The following is a 10047-nucleotide window of genomic DNA, read 5'->3' as shown; positions in this document are numbered from 1 at the left end:
TACTAAAACTGATCAGGCCGCACCTGTCCCTACCCCTACAAAAGGTGAAACAGTTCCTCCAACTAATATTCCAGTTCCACCTCCAGCTCCAGCTTACGATTCTGGTGTGTCTGATATTGATATTAGGGGAGCCATACAAATGTTGACACAGATAGTGGCTTCTCAGGCCTAGAGAACAAGTGTTGGGTCTACTTTTTCCAGTCATCCAGGAGAATCCACTAGTTCAAGGGTGAACAAGTTTCTTCAGTTAGATACTCTAGTGTTTACGGGTACTGATCCCGAGGAGGACCCCCAGGACTTCATTGATGAGATGCACAAAACTCTCCGGGTTATGCATGCTATAGACACAGAGGGAGTAGAGTTGGCCTCTTACCGCCTGAAAGAGGTAGCCTATTCTTGGTTTGAGTTGTGGGAGGAATCCCGTGAGGAGGGAAGCCCTCCGGCAAGGCGGGGTGAGTTCACATATGCCTTTATGGATCATTTCTTGCCTGCCAAAACTAAAGCAGCTCGTGCCGCTGAGTTTGAAAGCCTGAAGCAGGGTAGTATGAATGTGTGGGAGTACCATATGGAGCTTGCGCGCATGTCCAAGTATGCTATTCACATGTTGCCCACTATGGAAGCTAGACTGCGCCGGTTTGTACAGGGCCTTAGCCCCTTAGTTATAAATGAGGCCTCTACGGCTACCCTGAATTCTGATATGAACTATGGTAAGATGGTGGCATTTGCTCAAGCCACAGAGACCCACAAATTGAAGAATAGAATGCAGCGTCAGAGTAGCAGCAAGGCATGGTCCGCAGGCAACTTTGGTGGTACTTCCGGTGGTAGTGGTGGTAGGTCGGCATTCAGGGGAGCGTCATCAGAACCATCCCAATCATTCGCCCAGTCTTCGATGGGTGCACAACCATCTGGACCCAATCAGGGCAACAAGGGACCCCACCAGCAGGGTCGACCCGACAAAAGGTTTCAGCAGTGGAGGCTTCCATGCCCTAAGTGTGGGAGGATGCACTTTGGGTCCTATTTCATGGACCTACCAGTATGCTATGGGTGTGGTTTACTAGGTCACATTCAAGGAGATTGCCGCTCGTCCCGCCGAAATATGGGCAGAGGCACGGCACATCCAGCTAATTCTGCAGCTACTACATCCACAATACCTCTAGCTCGAGGCACCCCAGCACCCGCAGGGTGTGGTGCAGCTAGAGGTGGTGCACAAAATTTGGGAGGACCCAACAGATTTTATGCTATGAGGAGACGTCGGGAATCAAAGTCTTCTCCAGATGTTGTCACTGGTATATTGATTGTCCAAGTCTTCTCCAGATGTTGTCACTGGTATATTGATTGTCCAATCTCATGATGTATATGCTCTTATTGATCCCGGTTCCACTTTGTCATATGTCACTCCTTATGTTGCTATGGAATTTGGGATAGAACCAGAACAACTTTATGAGTCATTCTCTGTATCTACTCCGGTTGGTGAGTCTATTTTGGCCGCGCAAGTTTATAGGGATTGCGTTGTCACATTGCGTGGTCGAGACACCTTGGCCGATCTTATTGAATTGAGAATGGTCGATTTTGATGTGATAATGGGGATGGATTGGCTTTATTCTTGTTTTGCCAAGCTTTATTGCCAAACCAGGACTGTTAGGTTCAAATTTCCAAATGAGCCAGTTATTGAGTGGAAGGGTGATGATGTAGTGCCAAAGGATAGGTTTATTTCCTACCTTAAGGCCACAAAGATGATCAACAAGAGATGTATTTACCATTTGGTCCGGGTTACGGACACCGATGCTGAGGCACCTATACTTGAGTCCGTGCCTATTGTGAATGAATTTCCAAGAGTCTTTCCGGATGAACTCCCTGGGATCCCACCAGACAGGGAGATTGATTTTGGGATTGATGTGATGCCAGACACACATCCTATATCTATTCCACCCTATAGAATGGCACCGACAGAATTGAAGGAGCTAAATGAACAATTGAGAAATTTTTTAGAAAAGGTTTTATCCGGCCAAGTGTGTCGCCTTGGGGCGCACCAGTCCTTTTTGTAAGAAAGAAAGATGGGTCACTGAGAATGTGTATTGACTATCGGCAACTTAATAAGGTCACACTCAAGAATAAGTACCCACTGCCAAGGATAGATGATTTGTTTGATTAATTGCAAGGTGCCAGGTACTTCTCCAAGATTGATTTAAGATCCGAGTATCACCAATTGAAGATCAGGTAGCGGGATATTCCAAAAATAGCTTTTAGAACTCGGTATGGGCATTTTGAATTTCTGGTGATGTCTTTTGGGCTAACAAATGCCCTAGCAGCCTTCCTGGATCTTATGAATCGCGTTTTCAAGCCATTCCTCGACTCTTTTGTGATAGTGTTTATTGACGATATTCTTGTATATTCACAAAGTCGAGAAGACCATGCCGATTATCTCAGGGTAGTTCTGCAAACCCTGCATCAACACCAGTTATATGCAAAGTTTTCAAAGTGTGAATTTTGGCTTGAATCAGTCATATTCTTGGGTCATGTAGTTTCTAGTGAGGAAATTAAGGTTGATCCTCAGAAAATTTCAGCGGTGAAGAATTGGCCGAGGTCTACAACTCCAACAGAGATTCGCAGTTTATTAAGCTTAGCTGGATATTACAGAAAGTTTGTGGAGGGGTTTTCTACTCTTGCCTCTCCATTGACTAAATTGACGCAGAAGGCAATTAAGTTCCAATGGTCAGATGTTTGTGAAAAGAATTTCCAGGAATTGAAAGCAAGACTGACTACGACGCCGGTGTTGACTCTACCAGAGGGTATGGATGGATTTGTGGTATATTGTGATGCTTTAAGAATCGGTCTTGGGTGTGTATTAATGCAACATGGGAAGGTGATAGCTTATGCTTCGAGGCAACTAAAGAATCATGAAAAGAACTATCCAACACATGATTTAGAACTTGCGGCAGTGGTATTTGCATTGAAAATTTGGCGTCATTATTTATATGGGGTCCATGTGGATATATTCACGGACCATAAGAGCCTTCAATATATTTTCAAACAGAAGGAATTGAATCTGAGGCAGAGAAGATGTCTTGAATTACTCAAGGATTATGACATTGATATTTTATACCATCCGGGGAAGGCTAATGTTGTGGCGGATGCTCTTAGCCGGAAATTCATGGGTAGTTTGGCTCACTTGGAGGCATATCAAAGGCCATTAGCCAAGGAAATTCACCGATTGGCTAGTTTAGGAGTTCGTCTTGCAGACTCTAGTGAAGGAGGGGTAATTGTGCAAAATAGGGCTGAATCATCGCTTGTTGTGGAAGTTAAAGAGAAGCAATACAACGATCCATTGTTGTTGCAGTTGAAAGAGGGGGTTCATAAACATAAGACCATGGCCTTTTCTCTTGGCATGGATGATGGTACACTAAGGTACCAAGGGCGACTCTGTGTTCCAAATGTGGATGGTCTCCGTGAAAGAATTTTGACTGAAGCTCACACTTCTAGGTATTCTGTGCACCCAGGTTCTACAAAAATATATCATGATTTTAAGGAAGTCTATTGGTGGAATGATATAAAGAGGAATGTGGTGGACTTTGTAGCAAGATGTCCGAACTGTCAGCAAGTGAAGGCTGAACACCAAAGGCCCGGTGGGTTGGCACAAAACATAGAAATTCCAATTTGGAAATGGGAAATGATTAATATGGACTATGTGGTAGGATTACCTCGCACTCCGCGCAAGTTTGACTCAATTTGAGTGATTGTGGATCGACTCACGAAATCAGCACACTTTTTGCCGGTTAAGTCTACAGACACAGTGGAGCAGTATGCTTAGTTGTATATCAAAGAAATAGTCAGGTTACATGGCACCCCAGTTTCCATAATTTCTGATCGGAGGGCACAATTCACTGCTAATATTTGGAAGATATTTCAGCAAGCTTTGGGTACTCAAGTGAATCTTAGTACAGCCTTTCACCCGCAGGCTGAGCGAACTATTCAGATGCTTGAGAATATGTTGCGCGCTTGTGTTATAGACTTCAAAGGTAGTTATCATGCTAGTATTCAAATAGCACCGTTTGACGCTTTATATGGTAGGAGATGTAGATCTCCCATTGGGTGGTTCGAAATTGGGGAAGTAGAGTTGATAGGGCCAGACCTCATGCATCAGGCTATGGAAAAAGTTAAAATCATTAAGGAGCAGTTGAAGACTTCTCAGAGTTGTCAGAAATCCTATTCGGATGTTCGTCGTAGAGATTTGGAATTCAAAGAAGATGATTGGGTATTTTTGAAAGTTTCCCCCATGAAGGGTGTAATGCGATTTGGTAAGAAAGGGAAATTGAGTGCGGGGTATGTTGGACCGTACAAAATCATTCAGAGGATCGGTGAGGTAACATACAAGCTTGAGCTACCACCTGAGATGTCATTAGTACACCCGGTGTTTCATGTGTCTATGTTAAAGAAAGAAGTTGGAGACCCGACAGTCATTGTTCTGGTTGAGACTATTGAGGTAAATGAAGAATTGACATATGAAGAGATTCCAGTTTCTATTATTGATCGGCAAGTCCGAAAGTTGAGAAACAAAGAATTTGCATCCGTGAAAGTGCTATGGCGAAACCAACAGGTTGAAAAGGCTACTTGGGAGGCCGAAGAAGAAATGAAGAAAAAGTATCCTTATTTATTTGAATAACCATGTAATTATGATTTGTGCCTTATGAAAATGCTAAGGGATATTCCTATGAAATATGTATTACTTGTATATTTGGTGTTAAGGGTGTTCCTTTCTGGAAATATATTATTGATAAAGCCACAGTTGGTGTTGTTTTGTATTATGTTATGTCATTGGAATATGTATATTTTTAGGATGTGTTTCTGGGGCTCTCTGACATGTGGATAGACATAATTATAAAGGAAACTCTGGAATTTTTTTTGGAAATTTAGGGAGTTAGTCAAATTTGGGACTGCTAGTTTGTGGTATAAAACAAACTAAGTTACATAAGATTCTAATGACGGATTTTTACCCTCATTCGAGGACGAATAATCCTAAGCGGGGGGAGAATATAACACCCCGAAAAATTTTGAAGTACTTAAGTGGTAAGCCCGGTAAATTTTGTAAAAAAATAATATTTCATGGTATCGGACTAAGCTTACGTGTTTGAGGATTGTAGAAATTCTTCGCTACTTTTTGGGTTGAACAATACACCGGAAAGTAAAGAAATTTTTTTGGAGGAAAAGTGCATTTCTGCGGTCCATTATGAGACCGCAGAATTACTTTGCGGACCGCATAATGGCCGCATAGTGAGGCAGTTAATTGGGCCAATTGGAAGCAATTATGCGGTCGACTATGCAACCGCATAACTGTTATGCGGTGCATTATGCGACCGCATAACGGTTATGCGGACCGCATAGTGACCGCATACACAGACAGTTCTTTAGTCTATTTTGTAACCAACTATGCGACCGATATACGGTCCACAAATCGGTTATGCGATCGCATACCTTGTTTTGGAGCTCCATTTTTGGGTTTTTAAAACCCGACCCTATTTCATTAAATACACTCTTTGGGTCATTTTTTAGCTATTATCTAACATTTTAGAGGGAGAGAGGGTGCTCTAGAGTGAGAAGGTGTTCTCCAATATTTGTTCTTCAATTCTTGCTCAAGTTTTGGAAGATCAAGAAGGCAAGCTCACTAGGTCTTCATCGTATAGGTAAGATTCTACACCCTAAACCCTAATTTCGAAATCATCTGAACATGGGTAATTAGCAAGATAAGGTTTGGACATGAGAGTTAATTATTTTACATACATATGATATCAAGGGGTGTAGGAAGATTGTTGAACTAAGCATGGTAAAGATTGGGTTGTGGGATGATGGAATCCTCCATAAAAGGGACCTTGGAACCTTATGCACACCTTGTGTTTGATAAAATGCTCAAATGATCTAGAAACATAATCATCTTCCTAATTGTGGTTCAATTTGTTATATTTCTAAAATAGATTGAAGTTGCTAAGAATTCTGGAACGTTTTAGAGTTTAAGGAAGCTCAATTAAGGTATGTTGGCTAAACTCTTCTTTAAGAGTTGGAATTCTCATTATTCTTGTAAGTTCCGAGATGTTGATTATAAATCGAGTATTCCGATAAGTTTTGTGATGAAGATATATGTTCAATTCGTATTTCAAATGCTCTTATCATATTGCATTATAAATTGAGGATGTGTCCCAAACTATGGATTACGTATCTACATGTTATAATTTCTAGTTGTGATTTATGTGAAAGGTATTATGCCAAGTTGTGTAGAGATTGTGATTGTGATACACCTCCACCCGCATATATATATTGGGGTGAGGCGGCATGACCGCTTTGTGTAAGGATTATGATATTGTGGGACTGCACCTCCACCCGCTTACATTGAGGTGAGGCGGTACGACCGTTTTGTGTATGATTTTGGTATTGTTGTGGCACCACCACCCGCATACATTGGAGTGAGGCGGCATAGCCACTTTGTGTTGGTATTGGTATCGTTGATGCATTTCCACTTGCATATATTGGGATGAGGCGGTATAGCCTCTTTGTGTAGGCTCTTGGTAATGTGGTTATACATCCACCCACATACATTGAGGTGAGGCGCCATGGCCGCTTGATTAGAGTTGTGGTATCGTACGTACACCTCCACCTGCATACATCGGGTGAGGTGTCGGGGTCGCTTTGTGTGAAGATGATTATATAAGATCTCATCTTAAATACTATAAATGTTGTTGATAGCTTTTAATAACCTTGCTATGGTCAAGATAGTTATCTATATTATTCTATTACCGCACTGGTTCATCATAATTATCTTGTATATCTAAATTCTTAAATTGGTGTTTTGTTTTCATACTAGTACTATTCGACAGTACTAACGTCCCTTTTGCCGGGGGTGCTGCATCTTTAAATGGATACAGGTGGTTCCACAGTAGGAGACATTGATCAGTGATAGCAGTACACCTTCTTCCCATCTGACTTGGTGAGTCCCACTTCATCCCGGAGTCATGTATCTTTTGTTCTTTATGTATTATGGTTGAGGTATAGCTGGGGCCTTGTTGCCGGTATTATCATTGTACTCTTCTTTATCTATAGAGGCTTCATAGACATACTGTGGGTTGTGTATTGGTACTGGGAAAGACAAACTATGCTATGTTGTGGTTGTATTACTTGTCCATTTGAGACTTTAAAAATGGTGAAATTTATGGTAAGAAATTGGTAACTGTAGACACGACCACTTTATTGTTTAATTAAGGAAAACATAAATTCTCTTTATTCATGAATGAGTTTGGGTAAAAGAAATCTAATAGGCTTGCTCGGTCGGGTTCACTCGGTTGAGCGCCGGTCGCGCTCCACGGTTTTGGGGCTTGACAATTCAGTGCCATGGAAACAACAGAGTCCCAATTCACATGGTGCACACCCACACACCCGTCACCTAGCATGTGCATCACCTCAACACAAATCACATAACACGTATTTCGGGGTTTCATACCCTCAGCTCCAAGATTATAAGAGTTACTTTTCTCGCACAAGCCAATTCCAATACTGAGCAAGCCAAGCGATGCTCCAAAATGTCATCCCGCGCGTTCCGACCTCTGAACGACTCGAAACTAACCAAAAACAACTCAAATACATCAAACAATGCTAAAGGAACCAATCCCAATCGAAAAAGGTCGAATCTTTAATCAAAAGCCCAAAATGGCCTAATATCATAGTGGGGCCCATGCCTCGAAATTCTACAAAACTCACAAAATCTGACAATCCATTCAATTATGAGTCCAGCCATACTAGTTTCACTCAAATCCGAGTCCAAATCGGTGTTCAAAACTCAAAATTTCATATTATGAAACTTTAGGCCAAAACCCTCCAATTTCTCTTTAAAATTCATCAACCAATTGCCAAAAATGAAGATAGATTCATGAAATGTAATCAAAACTGAGTAGAGAATACTTACCCCAATCCTTGTGATGAAATTTGCTTCAAAAATTGCCTCAATCCGAGTCCCACATCTCAAAATATGAAGAAAGAACCAAAACCTCGATTTTTATAACTCTGCCTAGCTATTCCGCATTTGCGGTTAAAATGTCGCATATGCGATCTCCGCTTCTGCGGATGATGCCTCGCATCTGCGAAGCCCATGGAGACTGGCCCGTAGCCTCCAACTTATAGATGTGGTTGACAACACACCGATAAGAAGGACTCTACTAGACACGGCTTCGAGACATCCTAAGACACTTTAAAACCTTAGGCTCTAATACCAAGTTTGTCATGCCCCAAAACCGAAGAGCGCGACCGGCGCTCAACCAAGTGAACCCGACCGAGCAAGCCTGTTAGATTTCATTCTACCCAAACTCATCCACGAATGGAGATAATACATATTTTCATTAATTAGACAAAATGGTGTTCACGTCTACAATACCAATTCATTTTCAATAGTTTTATCATTTTTAATGTCTCAAACAGACAAGTTATACAACCACAACATAGCATATTTTGTCTTTTCCAGCACCAATACACAACTCACACTATGTCTACGGAGCCTCTATAGATAAAGAAGAGTACAATGATAATGCCGGCAATAAGGCCCCGACTATATCTCAAACTGAATACACAAGGTACAAAAGATACATGACCCCCGGATGAAGTGGGTCTCACCAAGTCAACTGGGAAGAAGATGCACTACTATCACTGATCAATATCTCCTGCTATGGAACCACCTGCATCCATTGAAAGATGCAGCGCCCCATGCAAAAGGGACGTTAGTACCGTCGAATAGCACTAGTATGTATAACCAAACACCCTCTCAATAGAACAAATAATACAAACAAGAATATCATAATATCAATGAAAGCCTTAATCAACAACAAACCTCAATTTAGGGTCAAGACAATGTTCAAATTAATTTCCATATCTCACACAGGGAGATTTTCTTTAGCATCGATATTCCATCGTTCACATTACCATTGTCCACAATACCAATGTCCACAATGCCGATGTTCACAATACCAATGCCACCGTATTTTTAGCATGGAGTCCGATCACGACCCGATCGGCTAGGCTATCTCATTAGAGAATCAACCATAATTACTATCAATACCAATACCATCGTAATTTTAGTACGGAGTCCGATCACGACCCGATCGGCTAGGCTATCTCATTAGAGAATCAACCACAATTACTATCAATACCAATACCACCGTAATTTTAGTACGGAGTCCGATCACGACCCGATCAGCTAGGTTATCTCATTAGAGAATCAACCACAATTACTATAAATATCAATATCAATACCATCGTAATTTTAGTACGGAGTCCGATCACGACCCGATCGGCTAGGCTGTCTTATTTGAAGACATCAACCCTTTTATATCAATCAATCTTATCCCAATTAAGAGGAATAATTTTATCACATCAATCCCATCCCAAATAAGGGAAATAATTCACAATAATAACATAGGTACAAATGTATTTACCTCATCATCTTCCACATTGTATAAATCTCCACTAGTATTTTCAACCAATAATAACAACAATATTTCCTTGGCTCTTTTGGCCATTCACAAGATTCTTTATTCAAGGCACGATGGCCATATTTGTTATTCCACACTTTTATTTCTTCCCTCTCATGTATCATCATCACAAATATCAACATACATATAATATTCCGAAAATCACAACTTTAAGTTCATTAGAAATGACCAATTTAAGCACCATAGATTTCTTTCCGAGAAGTGGAGTAAAATGATTGGCAATTGATGCGCAAGTTTTAATCATCAGCAAATAACACACCATTTATTCTTGACACATTTTCCCCTACAAAGGGCAATACACAATTTCCACTCACGAATACGTAAGAACGCAAAACACATTGAAGATACTCACAAATCATAACGTATGTTAAAACAACCATATATGAGAATGACTTGAGTTTATAGGCTTTTAGGCAATTCTATTTTCGAAGTCAATTCGGAATAGTTGAATCAAGTCTCATTTCATAACCTTTCTCTCATCATTTCATTTCATTGGCTCCATTGGCCACAAGTATAACTTTCACTT

The sequence above is a fragment of the Nicotiana tabacum genome, chromosome 2, assembly GCF_000715075.1.
Source record: "Nicotiana tabacum cultivar K326 chromosome 2, ASM71507v2, whole genome shotgun sequence".
Taxonomy (NCBI): domain Eukaryota; kingdom Viridiplantae; phylum Streptophyta; class Magnoliopsida; order Solanales; family Solanaceae; genus Nicotiana; species Nicotiana tabacum.
This window is presented reverse-complemented; position numbering follows the sequence as displayed.